The sequence below is a fragment of the Peromyscus maniculatus genome, chromosome 5 (genome assembly GCF_049852395.1).
Source record: "Peromyscus maniculatus bairdii isolate BWxNUB_F1_BW_parent chromosome 5, HU_Pman_BW_mat_3.1, whole genome shotgun sequence".
Taxonomy (NCBI): Eukaryota; Metazoa; Chordata; class Mammalia; order Rodentia; family Cricetidae; genus Peromyscus; species Peromyscus maniculatus.
In genome coordinates this window covers 10188641-10211971 of record NC_134856.1, presented here as the reverse complement: position 1 = coordinate 10211971, position 23331 = coordinate 10188641, and the positions used below count along the sequence as shown (strand labels likewise).

The 23331-nt window shown below is 56.3% G+C and overlaps 1 protein-coding gene across 6 annotated transcripts in view; it reads left to right on the top strand.

Annotated features, from left to right (window-relative positions):
• Positions 1–1607: 1607 nt before the first annotated feature.
• Positions 1608–23331, top strand: part of Adgrg1 (adhesion G protein-coupled receptor G1) — a 37462-nt gene continuing 15738 nt past the window's right edge. The window contains exon 1 of one of the 6 annotated variants that reach the window (XM_076571650.1): positions 1608–1952. The gene's annotated coding sequence lies outside the window, so the exon portion shown is untranslated. Of the gene's footprint in view, positions 1953–8870; positions 9114–19251; positions 19897–20176; positions 20331–20934; positions 21265–23331 lie in introns of those variants that run through there. The other 5 variants (XM_076571651.1, XM_006985236.4, XM_016003750.3 and 2 more) reach the window with 5 other exon arrangements.

The window sequence follows — 23331 nt, the reverse complement described above, 5'->3', positions numbered from 1 at the left end:
AGTGGGCAAAAAGGAAGTCACTGGGACTTCCCTGGTGTCCTTATCAGGGCAGATGATATCTCCGAGGCTATGGGGAACTTTGTAGTCAGGCTTTTCCTGTGGGCCCTCTGACAGCCATGTTCCGTTCCCTGGCACCCCTCATCTGCTCAGCTCAGGGGACCCAGCCCGGACCGGGCAGAGCAGGAGTGTGTGCCCACGCGGTAGCTGAGGAGGCTGCGGCAGCCAGGAGTTCTCATGAGGACGGGGTTATGGTGAGGTCGAGGGTCTCAGCAGGGCCTCTGCTGAGCTGTTCCAGTGGACAGGTGCTTACATCATCTCCCTACAACGCTTTACCACTCCTGTCCTTCCCAGATCCTGTCTGTCCATCTGTCCATCCTTCTCCTCTGTGGCCTCGACTCTACCTCTGGCTCATTTCATTTAGCCGCACAGCAGTGAGCAACCTCCTCCTCAGCCCTTAAGTTAGAACCACCCACCTCAGGACCTTTGCACAGGCCCCTCCTTCCACCAGAGTGCTCTACTCCAGGTACCCCAAAGGCTACCTCCTTGACTGTCGTCTATACTCAAGCATCGTTTCTCACCGAGAATCTAACCCCACCCCCTTATCACTCCCTCATCTTGTTTTCCTCCCACAATTCTTAGCATAGCTCTGGATAGATTTCATAGTTATTGCTTATTAGCTTATGATCTGTATCCCTGCAGCTCTGAGAGGGCAGGGATTTGGGTGTGTGCTTTGTAGGTGTTTCTCTTATGCCTACCACAGTGCTTGGATCACAGCTGGCTTTCCATAAACATGTGGGTGCGTCCATCCTCCAGTTCATCTATCCATCCATCCATCCATCCATCCATCCATCCATCCATCCATTCATCCATCCATCTTCTTTTCTTATTCACTCACCAGTTACCCATCATTCCTCTAGACTGGACCCTTCTCTGGTACCCGCCAGAGTACATAGACAAGGGGAGCAGGGGGGTCGATCTGGGTGGCCGCAGGAAACAGTGGAGTGTTAGAATTCCCAAGGTAAGTCCTGCAGGAGTGACACCCCCCACAGCCCCAGGCTACAACAGCATTTGGTACCACTCTGTTCAGAGGACCACCCCCTTCTTGAGCTGGCTTCCTGGGGTAGTATGGCTCAGCCAGCAGGTCTCAGTGTTGGGGGCTGGGTGTACATCAGAAGGACCCCTGGGATACTGGTGCCTGATTGTAAGAACGTTGATAAGAGGTGGGTGGCAGGGGCTGGTGTGTGTGTGTGTGTGTGTGTGTGTGTGTGTGTGTGTGTGTGGCATGTATGCATAGGGCCTCTCCATTGCAGGGTGGAGCTTGCCTGGACTTCTCCCCTGGCACCTTCCCAAGATACCTGGGACAGCTGCCACCACCCATGCCTAGGAAAAAGCTCTGTGTCTGCTCCCATCCTCTGCCTGCTCTGCATCCACCTTAGTCCAGCAGGATATTTTTGGGAACCCCACCCACAGCCCTGGAGGCCTCCCGCATCCAGCCTGTGGCTTCTTTGTGTTGCCCTGCAGACAGGATATGGGGCAGGATTCAGGTGGGGCCCCAGCTCAGTGGAGGCGGGGAGAAGCCACAAAGGGCTGGCAGTTTGCAGGTGTGTGGGGGCGTGGCAGTGTGCCTTCCACAGTCTGGAAAGGTCTCTGAAGCCCAGAGACGGGGTGACCCCAGCCTCACACAGAACAGCTCATACCGTCCAGGGTAGAGACGCCAAAAGTCCACGGAGGCTGAAGACCATTCAAACCTCGCCAGGAAACTCAGGAATGTCAGAGGGCCACCGGCACCGGAAGCTAGAAGGGTAGGTGGAGCCTCACCTGGACTGAGTTTGCCGCTGTTAGACTCAGGCTCGGCGCTGGGCACCTAGCGGGAGGAGGCTGCAAAAGCTGTCGACAGAAGGGCCTGCCTAGACCTGGCAGTGAGGGGCTGCTGTCCAAAGAGGGAGACCGAGGTAAGAAAGGGCAGCTGGCACGGCATGGCCTGAGCCTGGCCCAGCTCACTTGACCTTGGTCTCAGGTTCAGCTCAATGCTTGGGGGTTTTTGTGCCTGGTCCCTGGTGTCTCCCAGGGCATGACTGAGTTAGAGGCTGTGGCTATTCCGAGGTCACTCCTTGCTGCTCAGAATGTGGCCTGTGCACGCTGACATGGAGGCACTGGAACATACGGGCGGGGCGTGAAGTGTGTCCTTCTTTGCTCAGAAGGAGACCACCGATGTGAAGCCAGAGTGAAGCTTGGACCCTGGCATGCGGATGAGGAATGGCAGCATGAACCCCATTTGCGCCTTCGTCCCCTGGTGCTCCCAGAGCAGTTTCCTTCCGAGAGCCATGGGGAACCGGTTTAGCAGCAGGCCATCCTACTTGTTTGATTTTTTTGCGGAGGAAGAGGAGGTAGGCAGGGTTTCCTGGGGAGCCAGCAAAGGGGCAGAGCTCAGGTATGTCTCTTTCTGCTGCGGCCAGCCAAGGGTCCCCTTGCCTCTCAGCCCAGGTTTGTCAACCCCATCTGCAAGAGTCTAGTCAAAGGTTCCCCTCCTCTACCAGCTAACCCCCCCCCCCCACATGGTGGCCAAAGATGCACCTGGACAGGGAGGAAAAGTTCAGGCTTGCCATGGCCTCTGGTGGGACCCTGGCATTCCTTCTGTCTGGCCATGGCCCCAGCTGTGCCATGATAGAGGTAGACAGGGCCCCAGATATGAAAGCATATTACTGCTTCGAGAGCCCCAGCGCCCAGCCCCCAGCCCTGGCTCAGGGCCCCCACCCAGCCAGACAAAGGTGGGCGGCTGGCGCCGCTGCTCTGCTTCTGCCAGCCTGGCTCCCCGAGGCATGTGGGCTGCACAGTGAGCCCCTGCTAATGAGCATCTGCCGTCACTCCATTTATGCCTCCTGAGCCACCTGCGTCCCAGCACTTAGTGGGAGACCCTGGGGGGGTTCCCCGGCTGCTAGGCAGAGGGGCATGCAGAAAGTGGGAGGTGTTGTGTGTGTGTGTGTGGGGGGGGTCTCCTGGGACTAGGGGGCCCCATGCTCTGTGGGATTCCTACAAAGTACTTAGGATTCCAGCTCTTTATTCTACCAAAAGAGAAGTTGGAGCAAGGCGGGGTGACCTGAGTCTGTAATCTCCACACTAGGGTGGCTGAGGCAGGTCAGTTTTGAGTTCTAGGCCAGCCTGGGCTACATGGAGAGATCCTGTCTCAAAAGAGAGGGAGAGGGAAACCGGGAGGAAGGGACGGCAGCCCTATTGGTCACTCAGGCGGGGAAACAAATGTGTCCTCTGTGAATTCCCAAGCGAGTCTCCCACAGCCAATACCTCAGCACATTGTGCAATGCATGTATTGAGACATGGATGTGGGCATGCAGGAGGGCACAGCTAAGATCCCGGTCCTGGAGACTCCCGCAGTAAGTGACCTGGCATAGCGTTTTCCTCAAGAGGAAGCAAGTTATACCCCATCTTCTCTCACTGCTGGACTACCTTGTGGGTAGTCACTAAGCCTCTCTGGGCTTCCCTGGCCTGCCTTGGCACAGCTGGGCTAACGCCTCTCTGCTTCATCAGAGACAGATGGCCCGAGCTGCTGTCTGAGCAGCTGGCACGGAAACCTCACAGGGCAGGACCCGGGGAGGGCAGCATAGATGGGCACAGTGTGGAACAGTCGGCAGCAGCTGGCATGGACTGCTGGTCGCCTCAGACCAGGTCTGGGTTTCTAGCTGAGACAGGGAGACGCCATAAAGGATGGAAGTCCCTCTGTCCCTGCACACTGGGGACATTTTTAAGAGCAGACCCATGTGGCTAGGGAGAGAGCGCAGCTGGTAACACACTTGCTGTACATGCATGAAGACCTGCGTTTGAACGGCCAGTACCATGTAAAAAGCCAAACTTGGTGGTTCACGCCGGACCTCAGGTGGTCTCAGCCCTGGGGAGGCAGAGACAGGAGGGTCCCCAGGTTTGCTGTCCAGCAAGTCCAGCTGAACCGATGAGCTTCAGGTTCAGTGAGAGACCCTGCCTCAAAGAGTAATGTGACGCCAGGGGGACAGTCAGGCTGAAGCACCTTCCTTCAGGCCCAGTGACCTGAGTTAGATCTCTGGGTCCCCCATGGTGCAAGGAGAGAACCAACTCCTGCAAGTTATCCTCTTACTTCCACATGCATGCAGTGGCTCTGGTACCTGCATGAGGGCGTGTGCATGCGTGCACACACACACTAAATAAATGTAGTTCCTAAGACATTTAACACATTAGATGGAGAGTGATAGAAGAAGATACATACATTGGGCTGGGTGGTGGTGGCGATGGCGCACGCCTTTAATCCCAGCACTCAGGAGGCAGAGCCAGGTGGATCTCTGTGAGTTCGAGGCCAGCCTGGTCTACAGAGCGAGATCCAGGACAGGCACCAAAACTACACAGAGAAACCCTGTCTCAAAAAAAAACAAAAAAGCCAAAAACAAAAAAACAAAAACCAAACAAACAAACAAAAGAAGAAACACACATTGGAAGTTGACTTCTGGTCTCCACACACATGTGCACACATGTGCACGTGCATCCACATAATCATGTATGCAAGCATATAGTTCATCACATGCTCAAGAGCAAACCCATTTTACAAGTGAGGACACTGAGGCACAGGAAAATCAAGGTCCAGCAGTTTGATGCTAGACTCCCGTGGCAGTTATGGGGCTTTGGGGCAATACTGTGGGGAAGCAGAGCAGTGAAGGAGAGCGGTTTGGAGTCCATCAGTGGCTCCCCAGGCCAGGCTGCTTCTGAGCAGAGCGCAGGGCAGGAAGGCCACATCATGATGGTTCCCCTGATCACCTGTGCTGCAGAGGGAACCTCTGTTCAGAGATGGGCAGGGTCTCACAGGGGGACCCTAGGCCTCTGGATCCTGAAAGACAGGCCCAGGCTGGCAGACATATGACTGGACTACGAGGGCTCGTTCCAGGTGCCTCATCTTTGCCCTGAGCTCACATGCTAAGAGGCAGGGGGCATGGCCAGTTTGCCTCTCTGAGCATGATCTGGCTGGATCCAGCCCTCCTGCTGAATGCTCTTGGGGTGGGGGTGGCTAAGCTGAGGGTCAGACATTCCATCATGCCACAACATGAACAGGAGGTTCTTGTCCTGTTTGCCTGTCTTAGGTAGCTGGGCACCCAGGCATGCCCACCTCCTAGGGCAGCCGGTGGGGGCGGCCTTGGAGGCAGCCAGCCTGAACTTGTCTAGGGAACAGGAGATTGGAGTGGCCTCTTCCCTGTAGGCTGGAATGAGGGGGAGAACAGAGAGAAAGGATGTGTGCCCATGCCAGGGACCAAGGCACCCAGTCAAGCATCACTGGGACCAGGAAGAGGGACCTGGGGCAAGGAACTGGCCTGAAAGTTCAGGTCATGGCACTGGGCTGGCGGTCTCCTTCCCTCTCCTACTGTAAATAAAGCAGAGGCCCTTAGCAGGGTTGTAGGAGAAAACACCAGCCACTTGGATGGCATATGACAAGTGTGCCACTGCTGTTTGGAGCAAGGGGTGAAGAGGGACAGAGCTGTGGTCAGGAGGGGATGAAAGAGTTTCTGCTGGCATCTGGGGCTGTGACTCTTCCCAGACCACAACCCCAGGGCCTTGGAAATCTGAGGCAGGTAAATATAGGCAGGTGTCTGCTTGGCTCCGCCCCCAGGGAGCTGGCGTGGACTCCAAATAAGGTCTCAGAAAACAGGCTTGGGCGGGCTCAACTCACATGCTGTTGCTAGCCTTCATTCCATTTCATCTGGCGCAATGTCCTTGAACCCCAGGCCCAGGCTTGAATCCCCACGAGGCTCAGCAGCCCATTTTAACGGCTGAGAGCGGCCCCCTTTCTCCTCATCTTGGACTAGCCTGGTTTCCTCCCAGGCTAGGGGAAGGGGATGTCCCTCAGTGGGGAAAAAATCTGTTCTGGGCACTGGCACACAGCTGCCTTTGTGAGGGTGGCTGAGTCACATGGGCACCGCCATCCATGCTGGACCCTGGGGCAGCATGACGGGAGGTGGCGTTATCATCGGGGTTGTGGCTTCCCCTAGGCTTGTGGGCAGGAGGCTTTCCCACGGGAATAAAGGGAGTAGGGAGGTGGCTGGGAGCACAGTACTAACACATCTTCTGGGGTACAGGCTATAGGATGGTGGGGTGGCTTTGGGGAGGTGCTCTTTCCGGGCCTCAGTCTCCATCTCTGAGAAGCGGAGCAGGTGTTCCTATTGTATAGAGAGGACGCTGGACGTTCAGTAGCTGGAGCTTTGTGCCCTGTGTGCATTTTAGCACCAGGATGCTGGGTATTGTGCTCCAAAATACGCAAGACCACAGAGCTTGCACGAGAAGCTGTGCTGGAACTCTTCTTGTCCAGTAGAAACCCACCTCTGAGCAGGCAGTGGCTGTTCAGGTGGGCCCAGCTTGTTGCTGTTCTCAAGGCGGGCTTGGGCACCTGTTGTTCTATCTGGCGGGTTAGGAAGAGATCGAGGTCTGAGGTCCCCTGAAGTCCCACCAGCCCCCTGCTCCAGCCTTCTCAGTGCCCAGACCTTGCCTCAGGCAGCAGCCGCAGCGGGCAACAAGCCTTGTTGGTTTCTTATCCATACCCTGGGGTTCATGTCCCCTGAAGTCTCGCCTCAGTGCCCAGGGAGCAGGTGATCTTTTTATCCTCAGCCAACAGCAAAGAGGTGGCTGGGTAGAGACGCTTACCCAAGTCACCAGCTGGCAGAGTCTGCGGCAGCCAGTTGGCTCTGGATCCTCATCCGTATTGCCTCGCTTCCATCCCTTATAAAGAAGGGGCGACCATCTGCTTCCTGTGTTCTCTACCTCATTCCTGGCTCTGCCGCCAGTCTGTAATCCCACAACCCTTCCCATGGAGTCACAACTCGGTGGCTGAGCCCTGGCGCCGCCATGTTTCCAGTGAGAAGCAGAGAGGATGCGTGGTTCCCATCCCAGCGGGCACTAGGGCAGCCTTTTCTCACCCCACCCCTAACTATGGACACCAGGAATGATTTTGACACCTCCTCTCTCCCTGTTTGACTTCCCCCAGCTCTGTTTCTGGTCTCTTGCATGAGAGTCTTCACCCCGACTTTGCTTTGTCTCCATCTTCAAGGCCCCGACTGGAGCCCTGTTACCTGCCCACACTTCTTACACCTTGTTGAAGCCCTTAGAGTAGAGACCGGGCTACTTAAGCTTTGTCACACACTGTAACCACCTGGACATCCTATTAAATTTTAGATTCCCAGGGGACAGCTCTGGGGGCACATCTGAGATCTGGGGTTTCCAACAAGCTCTCATATTCGGTGTGTCTGTGACCATAATTTGCTCAAACACCTTCGACGGCTCCAGTGCCTTAGACCAGCCCTCCAGTTCCATGTATTCAAAATCTCCCACCCTCTGCCTCCATTTCTTCAACAGATCCTGTTTCCTTCCAAAAATGGCTCCCCCCCACCCCCACCCGCTGCTGTCCCCTGGAAGGCCCTTCCGTGGGTCTCTGTTTATTGATGTTCCCGTCAACGTTCAGCAGGGCCTCTGGAGTCGCTTGGTTCATGCCTGGCTTCTCGCCTTTGAAGGGTGTGGCCGAGAGCCCTTTGCTTTCTCTAGATCTGGGGCCTCTTCTGTGTGGTGGAGACATGGTGGAAATGAGTGAAGGGCCTGTACCTGCTAGATGTTTGCTGAGAGCCATGGGCCCACCCTCGTCTCAGCTGTGTGGCCTTGGACAAGTCCCTGCTGTGCCTGACCGGCTCAGCTCACATACTGGTGGTGATGAGGGGTGTGACCCCTCAACGTCCCCAGCTATGTGGCCTTGGACAAATTAGTTCCCTTCTCTGAGTTTCATGTCTCTGCCTTGCCCTCTTCCTTCATCACTACATGCCTGGAGAATATTTCTTGAGGCTCATTAAGTGTCTGGGCAGGTGCTGTGAGGAGGGCATGAGGGAAGGCTGGAATGCAGTCAGTGTGATTGCTGTTATTCTATTACTGCCATTATTGTTATTGTTACCACTTGCCCTCCTTAGGTTGTGAAATCCTCACAGCTCTTGCCACCTAGGGCTCGCTTGTTCACGCTATGTGCACAGGAAAGACTGGAGACTTCACTCTGGAGGCCCATGCTCATCCTCCCTCCACCCCCGCCCTCTCACCCCCCCACCCACCCCAACCTCAAAAGTGGAGGGAACAGCCAACACGGATGACCGGACAGAGCAAGCATAATGGGCATGGTAGGGTTGGCCTGTTTCCAAATTGCTCTCTCTGAGGTTTTAGAAGGGCTCTTTACCTGGGCCTCAGTTTCCCACTTGGCTCAGCAGACAGACTAAAGAAGGCTATTTCCAGACGTCCTTGGGGTCTCAGACTCTAGGACATGGGTTTTAAAAGGTTGAAATTGAAGGAGAGCGGGAAACTCTGGTCTGGCTCTCTGCTAGGAAGACGCTCAGAGACGGAGACAGGGGTCAGCAGTCAGCCACGCATGGCCTCAAGCCAGGCAGACTGACACCCTCTTCCTCCAGGAGTGCCTTCCGCTCTGCCACTCAGTGCTGGCTTCTGCCTGCTGCCGAGGAGGTTAGGCTGCCCTTCAGGAAGGGGCAGTGGTTGGCTGGGCCTGGAGAAGGGGGCAGCATCTGAGTGGCCTGTGGCCATGGCAAATTGGTTTCTTTGACAGAACTTCAGGAAGCAGCCCCCCAGGGACCTTGATAATAGGTGGGCGACGAGGCCCAGTCACCCCGGTTCACACCCATCCCTAAAACTGGCACCGGGGCTCTGAGATGGTTAGAGGTAAAACCCAGGTCCCCACTTGCCAGACCTGAGTCATGGGCATCCCCCAAGGTCCCTGCTTGCCTCACCTCTGTCAGCCAGCCCTGCCTCCTCCTGCCTCCCTCTGAAAAAGCCATGACTCACTGTTAGCCAGTCATCTCATCTCCAGCCTGAAGGGAGGAGCTGAGCAAGGGCAGGAGGGTGTCCCGGCCCTCCCTCCGGTTCTAAGGCTCCACACAGGCTGGCGACTCCGGGAGAGGGGCTGCCGCCTGCCAAGAGCCTCCCACCCGCCCCCAGCCAGTGCACTTGCTAGCATGAGAGACCCAGACTGGCAGATTCAGCCTTGGAGGTGAATCCTGAAAGGTGGTCCAGCTGCTTGGCTCCTTCCAGAGCCCTCTGCCTGGCACCAGGTACCTGACCGAGGGTGGCTATGGAGAGAGTGTAGAATGTAAAGGGATCTCGGGGGCGGGGTGGGGGTGGGGTTGGCTCAGATGAACACAGCTGGGGGGTGGGGTGGATGTCTCTAGTGTAGAGAGATGTGTGTAAACTGGAAGCTGCCAGGAAGGGAACCCGGTCAGAAGGAACAGAACGTTTGGAGCCATTCGCTGTTCGAATGGTCCAGTCTTGGGCCCAACAGTGTGGCATCTGCGCCCGGGGCCTTCCAGTCTCTGTTCTCAGCCAGATGTTGTGGCACACACCTGTAATCCCAGCATTTGGGGAGGCAGAGGCGGGAGGCTCTCGAGTTCAAGGCCTGCCTAGGCTACAGAGCTCTTTGCCCCTATCACCAGTGTGGGAGAAGGGAGACTCAGAGAGGGCGGGCAGCTTGCCTGAGGTCACACAGCAAGTCCAGAGATGGAGCGCCAGGCTCTGGCTGCAGAAGAGGGCCCTGTGGGGGGCTCAGTACGGTGCCCCTGAAGCTGGCCTCCCCCAGAGCTTCCCTTAGGGACAGGACGGGGCCCCCAGGGAACAACTTGAAACCCAGGAAGGAAGGCACGGTGCAGCATCTGCTCTGAACAGGAGGCACCTGGAGTGAGGGTCCTGGGAAGCGAGGCCGAGGGGCCAAGAGCTCCTCACCCATTAACCACAAGACCTCAGGGCCCCCAGCTGCTTGGGCCTGATAGGACCTTAGTCCCCCTTCCCCTGGTGTAGGAAATGGGGGCAGGGTTCCTGTCCTCCCCACTTTCCAACCAGCCATCTGGTGGTGACCGTTAGGGCCTCCAAGGGGCTCATTTTACTGAGGGGGCGGGGTGAGTAGAAGCAGAATCCCTTTTGTCCCCTTACCCCTTAGGCAACTGTGGCGAGGGATGGGTGACATGGTGGGAAAGTCGGGTGCCTTCTTCGGAAGGCCGAGGGAGGTTGCTTATCTTAAGTGTTCACTCTGCTACTGAGCGCTCTCTGCTGTCCTAGGGGCACAGTGAGCAATAAGGTCAGTTGGAACGTATAGGGGGCCCCTCTCTGCACGCCCCCAGGAGTCAGAGACTGTGGGAAGCGGCAGCTCTGGTCATCGGGAGCTACATGCTGCTGAGGGGTCCCCAGAATTCAGACCAGCCCCTGGGTGGCCATCCCTGCCCCGTTCAGAGGCTGTACTAGCTTTTGGAGCCAGACTCTCTCCCTTTGCTGTTGGAGCCCCAGGAACTTGAGATACATCCCACCTTGGTCAAAGCCACCTCACTTGGCCTCTCTCTGGGTTGCTAAATTGGCATGGGGGTGTCTTTGCCACCCTGTCTCCTGGGCCAACGACTTGACTCCAAAATCCCAGGCAGAGGGATCCCGGCTCCTGGTATTTGATTAGGAGGCTGTCTGAGGTGGCTTGTGTGTGGCATCTCCGTCCTGTTAGGAGGTGTGATTCTAGAGGGGGATGAGTGGACGAGAGGAGACAGCAGGAGCTAAGGGTCTGTGAGAAAAGGGGGAGTGAGTCCGGCTCTGAACTGGGCAGAAGGGAAGGGGGAGGGGCCGTGTCTGGGAATGGATGGGTGGAATGGATGGCAGAGAATGCAATATGGAAAGAGTTTAGGGGAACAATGAGAGCTTGGAGGCATGAGCCAGCCACAGACCCGCCGCCTGACCTGGGTCACTTCGGCATACTCGATGTCGTGCCAGAGGGCCTCCGTCTTCCGTGCAGGGGAAGGGTGAGAGGGCTGGGCAGCGGGGTGGGAAGGGCAGAGGATGAGCGCTGTGGGTCTGGCCTGGCTACTCTGCCCCGGCTGCTAGATTGAGCCTCAGGCTTAGGGATGGCTTCCTGGCTAAGGAGGAAGGAGTAGAGGTGAGAGTCTACCTGCCAGGAAGGGAAGAGAAGAGAGCAGGTAGAGCTGAGTCGGGGCAGTGTGTTCTGTGGGGATGGCCCGCTCAATCAGGATCCTGCATGACAAGGGTAGGCGGCAACGTGGGCCGGACAGCCGCGAAGGGAGCACCACCGTAGGTGATCCCCTGCCCAGTGGACGCTGAGCCCTCGCTGGGATGTGGGATGAGCGGCTAGGCAGTAGGGGGAAGGGGCAGGGCCCTGAGAGGGGTGTTGAGGTGCTAGTGGGGAGGTTGGGGGAAGTATGTCGACACAGGACCCACATCACAGGGTTGCTTCCTTTTCCTAAGATTGAGTAGGGCTTCATACCCCCATCCTGGTCCTCAGGGTGGCCCTGCCTTCTGACTCACATCAGATGGGGGCATCATGTGAGTGCACCCGGCAGCCGAGGGTGAGCAGCCTCCGGGGACCTGGCAGATGGCAAGTAGGGGGTGGGGCAGAGCTGGCACAAAGGGACCTCTCAGATGCAGTGGGTGGAACACTGGCAAGCCATCCCTTGCTCGGCTGAGAGCTTGTCCCTGCTCCAGGCTCTGGACCTCCAGCCCCAGCTAGAATTTCTGGGGGCCCTGGGGGAGCTTTTAGATTCTGAGGTCAGGTCTGAGCTATTGAGGAGAGGGACTAAGGTTAGCTTGCTGCTAACCACTGGCCTGCCTGGAGTGAGGTGGTCTGAGACACAATCCTGAGTCCCATGTGCCCCAAACTCTCCAGGTTCCCTGGGATCCCAGCCTGGAACAATCCTAAACCTTCCATGCTGGGCTCCGTACTTCCTTCAGAGACAAAGAATGTGGGTGAGGCGGCTTCCCCAGCGAGGGATCCAAATCTTTGGGGCTCCAGGTCTCACAGTTGTCTTTTTCTGCCTCTCTCGGGAAGCAAGGAGGTCCCTGTCTGGGTCCTAAGCTAGTTGTTGGAGGGCCTGTGCCCATACCCTGACACTGGCAAGCCCATGCATTTGGTGATGGCATTCAGGCAGGTTTGCCCAAAGAGAACTTGGCGGTACCCCTTTCTGATTGTGCGGGCTTGGACATGTGCCTCCAATTCCTCATCGTTAACTATATCTTCGGGGGCTTCTCTGAGCGTGGCAGAGTTAACGTGAATACGTTTAGAATGGCACGTGAATCATGGGAAGTTAGCATTTGACTCTCTAGCTCCCATTGGACAAATGGGCATACCGAAGCCAGAGACGTCACTTTTTCTTATCTCCACTGTCTGTGGGGGAGCTGGACACTGGAACAAGTCAGCCTGCCCCGACTAGCCCGATCTGTGTGTCGGCAGGGAGGGGAGCGTGGCTGGGCACCAGGCTCCTGGGCTGGCACTGACCTTGGTGATGTGTGGAGTGCAGTTCCAGGCAGGCAGAGATAAGAGCCTTACTTCGGGAAGCTGGCCCAGCATCCACCATCAGCAGGCTGTCCTCGCACATTAATGGGAGATGGGCTGGGGATAGGGGGCTGGCTCTCCTAGGGCCAGTTCTAGTCCCCTGACGCATCCAGGGTTCTGTGGCTAATAGCTTCAGCCTGCCTTCCCTGTTTCAGGGCCACTTTGTCTCCAGACTGGCCTTACGGCCTCTTCATCCCTCCCTTCTGCCCTCGGCCCTCTTCCTTCCATCCAGTAACATCGGCCTGGATTCCCAGTTCCCATGGCAGAAAGTAGGTGGGTACCAGAGACTCATATTACACTGCCCAAGAGCACAGCTTCTCTGGACCTCAGTTTCTTTGTCCGTGAATGGAAATAACCAGACCCGTCTCTTGTAAGGGTTGTTGCTGGAACAGGGTCAACATGGGCTGCAAATGCATGGTTAGCACGCTGCAGCCTTGAGAGGCCCCGGGAAGCCTCAGGAAGCGCTGCTCAGATACTCGGGGTGCTTGACCCTTGAAGAGTGACCTTGAGCCAAAGACCCTCTCTTCACTGCCCTTCTCCCTCCTCTTCAGACTTCCTCCCCCCCCCCCCCACAGGACATCACTATGTAGTGGCCTCAAACTCATGCTCCTCCTGCCTCAGCCTTCCAAGTGCCAAGATTACAAATATGTGCCACCATATCTGGCAAGTAACTTCCTTGCCTTGAGTCTTGTTTATAGAGAAGGAAGACACCCGAATCTCCAGGAGGGGCTGTAGGGAGTGCAGGGGGTAGCCCCATGTTGCTGGGGCTCAGGAAAGGCAGGCCTCACCCCCATCTTCCCCAGACCTTCTCCATCCCCCAGGATGGCAGTGCCCTGGGATAGGCTGCACAGGTGATTAGGAGTGTGGGCTCTGGGCTGCCTGGTTCCTTCTCAGTGCCGGCAGCTGTGTGAATTTAGACAGGTGTGTTGGCCAGCCTGTCCCTTGTTGTTTATTATTATTACTATTATTATTTTGTTTTTTTGTAACAGGGTTTCTCTTTGTAGTCCTGGCTATCCTGAAACTCAGTCAGTAGGCCAGGCTGTCCTGGAACTCACAGAGATCCGCCTGCCTCTGCCTCCTGAGTACTGGCATTATAGGCGTGTGCCACTGCTGCCCAGCCTTTCTTTAGTTTTAAAGCAGGAGTGAAAATGGCATCTTGAGAGAATTGAGGGAGCCATGGGATTTTAAGTGCATCATTCCCAGTTCTGTAAGTGCCCCGCTGTTATTGGTACCATTCTGGAACCTTCTTTGGGGGAATAGCAGAGACTTTATCCCAGAGCAACAGTCTGCCCCTTATCAAAGATGTCATTGGGGAGACTCCAATCCGTAGACAACACACCCTTACATATTCCATTGAGAGGGTCTTGGTTGCTGCTGTGAGAATTGTCCTGTCTGGGACTCGACCCTGCTTCCTAAGACCCGGGGCCTTACTTCCAGACTCTTCCCCAAGGTGTGTCACTTGAAAGCCGATCAGTTTTATTCAAGAGCCACCTGCTTTGAGGCTGTCTTCCTCAGAGTTCCATCTGGGGTCCTCAGGTGCACAGAAACTCTTGTATAGGGAGGAGAGGAGCAGTGAGAGGTAGATCAACAGACTCCAGGATGAACAGTCTTTGCCATCTACGGTGTCTGGCCCTCCTTTTTCTGAAGAACATCACTGCTGACCTTGCCCTCCTGGAACACCCATGGCCCCTTAGATGTTACCTGTCTGCAATAGAAATCTCACAGTAGTTTATTGCTTATGTTCATTGGCTCACAGCTGCTCAGTAGCAGCGGGAGGTGCAGCCCATTCTGACACAACCGAGGGTCATCAGATTCCCCGTGTTCTGCAGTCTTCGAGAGAGATGACGTCACAGGTAGCATTACCATCATTTACCTGGAGCTTCTCTTTAGGATTTCAAGCGCAGGGAAAAGGGATGGAAGACCCCCTTTGCAAAAGGCATAGCAAAGGGAGGTGACCTTTAGGCATTGCCTACCTGTTTGGCCCCCTTCCTGGGTTCAGAAAGGATGCCTGGGTTCCAGTCAGGCTAGTGTCCTGAGCGGCGCTCTGTGGTCACTCCTCTTTGGGAACGAGTTCCCTTGGTCCCTGGAGCCTGGGTTGCGTGGCCATCTCCAGCTGAGCCCATGTCTCACGGTGCGGCTCTGTGTCTGGAAGCCTGGGTTTCTGATCTTGTGGTGGTGACAGTTGCCCTGACCCACCTGTTTTGATGCTGACAAGTGTGAGGGGTGGACCTCAAGGGCTGGTCAGGGCAGCTGAGTCATGCTGAACCTGGGTCTGACTCCCGCCTGTTGTATCATCATCTGGGCAGGGGCCAAGTGGCTTGGGCTGGCCAATAGCCTGTCTCCTGTCTCCACTTCACTGCCCAAGGCCCGCGTGCTGTCTTTGGCACGTCCGCTCCTCCAAGGCTTCATTTTCATCCACATTTCAGAGACGATGGAGCAGGTTGGGGGGAAGGGTCCCTGGACCGTCCATGGTGGCAGGAACCTGGTCACTTGCCTCTGGTTGGATTTGTCCCCATTTTGTCACAATGGCTGTTCCCACTGGAGGTTGTGAGCACCCCACCCTTGCAAGTATTCGAGTTGGTCAGAGAAGCCATGGAGGGGCCTTGGGGGGTCGTGAAGCTTTTTCACCGTTCTTCTAGCTATGGGCTTTCCCAACCCTGGGGGGATGGCACCAATGACCATGTCCTTTGGAGTTGTTAAGTGTTACCCAGTACATGGGTAATGCCTATGAGAGACATGATGCCCCTCCACTACATTGCTGGCCCCTGCACCTGGCTCTCCCATGGGCGTATCTGACTGCATCTTCGGGGTGATTTCTAGGACTGCACGTGAGGAGCTGTGGGTGAGCAAGGCTGTTTTGTGCAGGAAGGGCACACACGCACCTGCAGAGTCTGGGACCTCTCGGTCATCCTTACCCTGTGGTCTTGAATCTGGGCAGGTGTGCAGGCTGCCCCTCTCCTCCTCCCCAACACCAGCTGTGATACCAGCTTGCGGGAGTCGTGGGCAGTGGGCGGGGCAGTAAGGAAACTTCTTGCCAACACTTGTCCCACACTCCTCTGGCCTCTGCCTCTTGTACGCATTTTGGATCCCTGATGGTAGGGTCTGGGTCTCTAAACCTGGCACAGGGCTTACCAGTACCAGCTATGATTGGGGAAGACAGTTGGCACCTCTCCCTGGAGACCCTGCCGTGGGTATCAGCATAAGCAGGTGCCCCAGCTCTGTCCCTCAAGTAGGGGAACCAGAGTTCAAAGCTGCAGTAAATGTGGTCCGTGAAGACAGTGGTGTTCACACAGCACGTGAGTGCAGAGGAGTGGTCTCACCGAGTCCCTCAGCTGTGAGACCTCAGGGCTGTGGTTACCACCTCTCTGAGGCTCCATCTCTACCTCTGCAGAGTGGCATGGGCCGCTAACACTGTGTTGGGGGGCTTCCAGTGCAAGAGCGGGGTGCCGGAGCAATACAACAGACACATGGTGAAGGAGTCACAGACGGGATTGGGGTCCCTGGCTCTGGGCAAACAGCCTCCCCCTGTTTCCCCAGCCATACAATGGGAAGGGGAATCCCTCCTCACAGGTGCTAGCGAAGGTGTGGAGGCGGGTGCATGTCGTGGGGCTCCCAGGCACACCCCTGCCGTGACCTAGCTCGGCTCTGTGCCCCTAGTCCTAGTCCTCAGAGGCACCCACCCACCCACCAGGGGTTCCTGTACCCCAGCACCCACTTCCTCTTCCTGATCCACCTCAGATTTTCTGCCCAGGAGCCCAGCAGGGAATGTGTCGTTACAGTTACAGTAACAGTACTGTGACCTTGCTTTGTAAGTGAGTCTTGCTCCTAGGCTCTCTAATCCCAAGCCACAGGAGCAGGCCCTTGAGGGGTACAGGTTGGTAACACTGCCTGGGTGTGAAGAGAAAACCTGGGGCTGGGTGTTCATAGTTGCTTGTAGCTGGAGGGCTTCTCTCCAGGTTCCCCAAGCCCTGCAGTCCCACAATCCACTTATAAAATAATCACTCAGACGCTTATATCACTTATAAACTGTATGGCCGTGGCAGGCTTCTTGCTAACTGTTCTTTTATCTTAAATTAACCCATTTTTATAAATCTATACCTTGCCACGTGGCTGGTGGCTTCTCAGCGTCTTTACATGCTCTTCTCCTGGCGGTGGCTGCAGTGTCTCTCCCCTCAGCCTTCCGCTTCCCAGAATTCTCCTCTCTCCTTGTCCCACTTACTTCCTGCCTGGCCACTGGCCAATCAGTGTTTTATTTATTGACCAATCAGAGCAACAGATTTGACATACAGACCATCCCACAGCAGTTGCTAGTCGGGTTTCAGACGCCATGTCATCCAGAAGCCTTCGAAGTGCCCCCCACCCCATCCCAGGTGGGGTAGGAGTAAGAGAACCTGGGGGCTTCAGGTCTTCTCAGAGCTTTCATTAGGCTACTGCGTGTTGGAGGAGGAGGAGTTAGCCTGGAGTCTCTGACTCTCTCGGCGCTCAGGCTGTGCGTGGTCTTGGGGTCCCTGCACTGGTCCAACACATGGTAGAGATGCAGGCACTCTCTCCCTAGGCAGAGGCTGGGGACAGCCCGGTGCTTGAGCCCTGGAGCGGATACCTTCAGCCTGGACCTGCAGCATCAGGCCTGAGCTCAGCTCAGCTCATTCGCTCATTTGTTCCACCAGCAGCACTGGGCAGCTGCTGTGGTCCCCATGTCACATCAGCGGGGATGTCAGAGGTACAAAGCCAGCCAGACGGGGCTGGAGAGATGCAGCTCAGTGGCTCTTGCGGGGGACTTGAGTGTGAGTTCTAACATCCGTGCCAGGCAGCTCACTACCACCCGGCACTCAGCCACAGGGGCATCTCATACCCCTGGCTACCAAAGCACCTGTGCTCCCAGGCACAGACATGCACAGAGAAACTAACATGCATACACGTATAGTTGAAAAAAGCCCAACAACAACAATAATAATAACTCAGAAAAGACAGCAAATGCCACCAAAGAATAGTAATCAAGCTCACGGCAGGGGAACTTCAGAAATGACCAAGATCCTTCAAACAAAACGGGTGACTGGAAACACCCTGATGGACAAGGAGGACAATTTGAACTGGGGGGGGGGGTCACAGATGGCATTTCAGGAGGGAACATTTGAATGAAGGCCCAAGAAGGCCAGTCAGAGGGGAGGTCTTAGAACTTGCCATGGTGAGGGAGGAGCGTGTGCAAAGGCCCTGGGGTGAAGCTGGAGGTGCATTGGGCTTGGTGAGTGTGAGGAAGGCGGGGTGGGGGTGGAGCCAGAGTGGGGTCACTGGTTTGTGTTGACAGCTGTATTGGTCTGTGCGTCTCCGATATCAGACAGACATTTCTGATCCCCTCCTCCCCTCGACTCAGAGGCATGGTAGAAGCTCAGCGAGAGCAAAGCTGGTCTATCTCCGGCTGTGGTTCCTGAGCAGCAATTAGCTGTGTCAGGTTTCTGGTGGTGGGAGATGGGTGGGAGGCTCAGGGGGTGCAGACGGCAATGAGGCTGTGCCCTGCTTCTTGCTGAAGTGAGCAAGCACCAAGTGTGTGTCAAGGGCCTGGCGAGGGGGGGGGGCCTCCCCGAGGGTCCTCAGAGCCTCAGCACCCCACCAGCTTCTCTGAGGTCTCAGGGTCCTTTGATCCAACATGGCTACCTTCCCAGACAGTGGGCCCTGGAGCTCTTTCTGGAGGCAGGGAAGGTGTCTCCACCCCCTCCCCCCACCCCTGCCCAGGACAGCAGGCTCCTTTCTTTGCTTTCTTTTCCTCTTCCTCCAGGCCCAAAATAGAGCCTGAACGGTCCCAGGCTCTGGCAGCCAGACAATAGTGGCCTCCTGACTGCGGCAGCCTGCTGGCCCGGGTCCATGGGCTGGAGGCACTGGGCTAGTGTGCCCAGGGCTCCAAGTCCTGCTCCTTTCCCAGGGCCTGGGCCAGCCCTTCCACCTGAGGCGTGGGATCCCCTGGGGTTCCCACTGGTGCTCTGGGCAAGGGCTTGCCACCACTCAGCGGAGGCCTGGGACCCTGTGCCTCAGCCTTGGCGGCCGCACTCCGTCCTTACCTGCTGCTGGCCTGGAGCTGGAGGCCTTTGCACACCTCTCCATTCTCACTCAAGTTTGTCTGAAGCTCAGGAGTTACCCCGAGTGTTGGATGTCTTTCCCTTTTGACTCACTGGGTAGGAAGGCTCCACAGAGGTCAGAGCTGTGCCCACTCAGAAGGAAGTGAGCGTCCTGTCCTGGAGATCAAATTGAGCTTGGATGTGCATGTCGAGGGGCCTAGACAGGTTGCTTAGAGGCCCAGGCATCTGTGTTTGCGTTCTATAACCTGCCCTTCCAGTTGGGTAGTCTTGAGCAGTCATATCCCCTCCCCAGCCTCTAGGGTCCCATCTCAACATAGGCTCAAACCTGGCTCACCGTGCAGCGTGGTGGAAATGAACTTCTGAAATGCCCAGTGCTAGGTTCTCTGTGAAGGAGCCAGAAGCTTTGATGCTGTTCTGCTTTCTTCCTAGGCAGGTAAAGAGGGGCCTAGAAGCTCCCACCCCAGCCAGGGAGCTCTGGAAGAAAGGCAGGAGGAGCCCCAGCCCCCGGCTGGCTCAGAAAGGGGATTATGAGTGAGCCCTGGCAATCTGGGAAGGCTTCCAGGAGGAGACAGATTCCTGGCATTTTCAGGGAAGCATGGCATACACTCTATTCACCGCAGCTGATGGTAGGGATCAGGAATGTTTCACCTGGCTTGTGGTCAAGGCCATAGGGGGGCATCCAGCAAGTGCCAGCTTCCAACAGGTGCCATTCGGCCAAGGATCTGGCTCCCACTGTGTTCTCAAACCATTTGGTGTTAAAGTCACTGGTGAGGGCCAGAAGTGGTGGCACACGCCTGTAATCCCAGTACTTGAGGCTGAGGCAGGAGGACAGCAAGTTCAAGACTAGCCTGGATTGTATTGCAAGATCTTCCCTCAAGCCTCTCCCTTATAAACAACAACAACAACAACCACAAAAAGCCACTGCAAACTAACTGGAAGATTTCATGCAAAAATGTACCATTCTGCTTCAGTAGAGAACTTGGGTGCTCTGGGGTCTTGAGGTCCTCTCAAGACAGATGGCCGACACTCTAGGACCTGCTTTCTTCTTGTACACGAACCCGGCCAGTGCCTGCCTAGCCAGGCAGCCTCGGGATGGAAGGAAGCTCTCACACTCTGGCGCTGACAAGTCAGAGGGCCCGCGCTCTAAGCCAGGCAGTGACGCAGTCCATGCAGCTGCCAACGGTTGCCAAGGGAACGGTTGCCAGGGGCTGCTGTCACCTGCGCCCCTTCCTCCCCCTTGGCGCTGGAGGCCCGTCTTCTCAGCCCAGCTTCCCGCCTGCCCCCTTTGTTTGAAGCTCTAGTGAGGGGGTGGTGATGGGTGGGGGGGCAGGCTTCCATGCGACCTTCAGCCCCTTGTGCTAGGGGAAAGTGTCCCTGACTCCAGGGGTCTGCCGCCGGCAAACAGGGAGTCTTCGCCCAGTCACTCTTTTGCCTGGAGGAGGAAGCCAGGTAGATTTTCACCCCTTCCCTCTTCCGTCTCCCTTTTCCTCCCTTTTCTAACTGCCGCCAGTCACCCCCCCCCATCATCTCCTTTCCTTCCTCCGCAGTCTCCTTTCTTCTCTCTCCTGTAACCCTGCATCTCCCCTTTCCCTGACACCAACATGTAGATAATGGTGGTGGGTTGCCAGGGACCCTGGGGGCATCCTAGCTGGTCCTCTAAGGGGACTCAAACAGCAGCCGTCTGGAGAACCACCAGGAAGTGGTTGGGGGTAGCCACACGCTCCCTCCCGCTCTAGCTGAACATTTTCAGTCGGCTGCAGCTGTGGTCACAGCACAGGTCTCCGAGAAGGGTTGGGGGAGATATAACCGGACGAGGAGGGCTGGAAACACCACACACAGCCTTGGGAAGAGCCGTAGAGGAGCTGTGATCCGTGGTCACCTGGGTAAGTTCATGCAGTCCCCTGGACTGAGGCCTTGTGCAGATGGCAGCCAGCTTAACCCAAGGAGACCATTTCCCTGTGACTTCTAAAGAGAGGCTCTCACTAGCAGGTGAGCTTGCCACTCAAGAGGTCAAGTGGACCTCTCTGGAGCTAGCCTGGATTCCCACGTAACCTTCCCTCCTCACTGTATGACTCTGGCAGGTGACTTGGCTTCCCAGGGGCCTCATGGTCATCTGTTCAGTGGGTCGTGATCCTTTTCTCATGGGTTTTTAAAAGAAGATTAACTGTGTTAATGTAAGCCAGTCCTGGTGGCTCAGGCTTATGATCTGAACACTTGGGAGGCTGAGGCAGGAGGATTATAAGTTCATTGCCAGGCTGGGCTACAGAGAGAGACACACACCATCTCAAAACACAAGCAGATAAATGTGTTAGTTGCCCAAAGAGCGTTGAGTCCTGCCCTGCCTTTCTGAAGTGTTTTGTTGACTCTAGCTGTTTACTGCAGGGGCTGGCACCTGCTCGTGGGTATCACAGAGGAGCTGAGGGAACCTTTGTGCGCTCAGGGAGCCGGGAGGGGGCTCTGGGCAATGCCTCCTGCCTCCTCCTCCCTGCAGGGGCCTTGGAACCAGTCATAGTTGGGAGCTGCCCGGCTTTGTGTCCCTGAGCTGGCAGCCTCCGGGCCAGGAAGGAGGAGGAGAAAAGGGAGGTTTGGTAGCTGACCTTGGGAACAGAAAGATCCTACAGTCTACAGATGGGCATTCTGCCTGGTTCAGGGGAGCCCAGTGTAGCCCCCAGAAAGCCAGCGGGTGGCCTTGGGCAGCTCGGGAAAGCAGACGGGAAAGGGGAACTCCGGGCAGACATGGAGACTGCTGTCGTCTGAAAAGGAAGAAGGTCTGGCCAGGGCTGGGCATCCTCTTTGTCCCTCACTGCCAGCTCAGAGGTAAGGTCTTTCTTCATCTGCAAGTACCCTAAATCTGTCCAAGTAACAGGCAGAGGACAGGGGTCATAATTGCTCATTGACAAAGCAGGAAACTGAGGCCCGCTGAGAGGCAGGCTGGCCTAAGATTCCAGGCTTAGCTGGCCTCTGTGCCTGTAACTGCTGCTGCTACCCAGCCCTGAGAGGCAGGTGCGGCCCCATACACCAGTGCAAGAGGCTGGCCACAGTGGCTCGTTGGATACGAGCGTGTGCTAGACACTTGGCTTTGGCCTGGCTTGGAACACCCAGGACAAGAAGCTGAGGAGGGTTGGTACCAGAGTCCCTGGACTGCCCAAGCCCTAGCCCATACTGGGTTAATTATGGTACGACAGATGTGGGTTCCCCGGGCATTACCCCTCTCCCTCCCCCTTAGCTTCTCTGACTCTCCAGTTGGCCCCAAGATTCCACGGGGCTTTGAGCATCTACATCCTTTGACTCTCGCTTTTCCTCGCTCTCTCCAACATTCCCAGTGTCTTAGCTGCTGGATCTAGGACATGGACCGGAGTCAGCTAGGGGGGGCTGTAATGGACGGGGACATTTTGAGTCAGACATGGCACTGCCCTTTCCCCATGAGCCAGGACTGCCTGTGAAGGGAGGCAGGACCAGCCTGAGTACACCCCAAGCTCACAGGGGACCCATCGCCTGGAAGTGTCGGAGATGGTAATGAGGGACCTTGGGGATCACTGCAACCTAAGTGGCTTCAGTGGCCCGTCTTGTGCTAGCTAATAGCCTTGGGGACAGCCCAGAGAAGGACAGGGGCTGGAGACTGTGTATGTGTGTATACACACATATGCACTTACATGAAGGCGTGTGTGCTGATAGGCTACGTGTGGTGTCAAGGCATCTGAGGGCTTGTTTTTCACACGAAAGACGCGGTGTCCATGCTGAAGGTCCTACTGTCACATTGGTTTAGGGCCTGGCCCCGGTAAGCTTTGTGCTGCTGCTCCTTGTGGGACTTATCCGAGCCTTTGCTGTGCTAAGGCACAAGAGAAAGTAGCGTCCAAACGTCTCTCTAATCAGAAGATAAGGAGCAAGTTCCCCCACAGTAAGGCCAGGGAGACTGAGGGAGGGAAGGGAGCCGGTAACCACAGTGGCTGAAACCATTGCTCTGAGGTTAGCCGGACTTGATTTGAGTCCTAGCATGGCTCCCTCTTTGCTATGTGATCTTGGCTGTGATGTGTGCCCTTCCCATTGTAAGTTCCCCGTCTTTGGATAAGCATCGTTCCAGGATTAGTGGACGGCGAGCTGACTGCAGAGTTGAGCGCGCTGGGCCGCTGTGTGGCAATGACCTTGCCGGTGCTGCCACTGAGTGCTTGCCGGAGGGGACTCGGACTCCAGAGTCCCTTTCCCCAGCCTGGATAGACCCCTGCTGAGCCCCACACGCTGTCTGCTTCCTACTGGTCACCGTGGGGCTGTGGAGGAGGCAGAGGCCTGAGCCCAGGACAGTGGATATGTCTCATGTTAGCATCACAGGAAGGGCCTGTGTGTAAGGAACGTGAAGGGAGTGGCCAAGGCCAGCTCATGCCTGCTTGGTGATGATTCTTGACTTTCCTAGGGCCTCCGGTGTGCATGTCTGCTTGCAGGTGCAGGAAGCTGCCGAATGGTCAGCTGCTGAGGCTTAGAGTCCCTTGTACCCACAGGCCCTCTGCTGCCTGGCACTCACTGCCCACACCTCCCCTCCCTCAGTTTCCCCATGGGGCAGGGGCTGGCAAAGGGCGCTGCAGCTCATAGACATGGGCAGGAAACCACAGGAAGGTCCAGCCTGTGCTAGCTGTGCGGTCCTATAGCAAGGCTGGGTTTAGAATGGCAACTGTGCCCTGCGTGACGACTCAAGTCTGTAATCCCGGCACTGGAGGGGTTGAGGCAGGGGGATTGCTGTGAGTTTGAAGCCAGCCTAGCCTAAGTGCAAGACAAACAAACAAACAACAAACACACACGGAAAGTGAGCCTTGCCCTGGTGGGTAAGGCCTGGGAAGCTGCCAGCCTCCCGCAGGTGCCAACTTGATTTTTATTATCACGCCGTCTAGACAG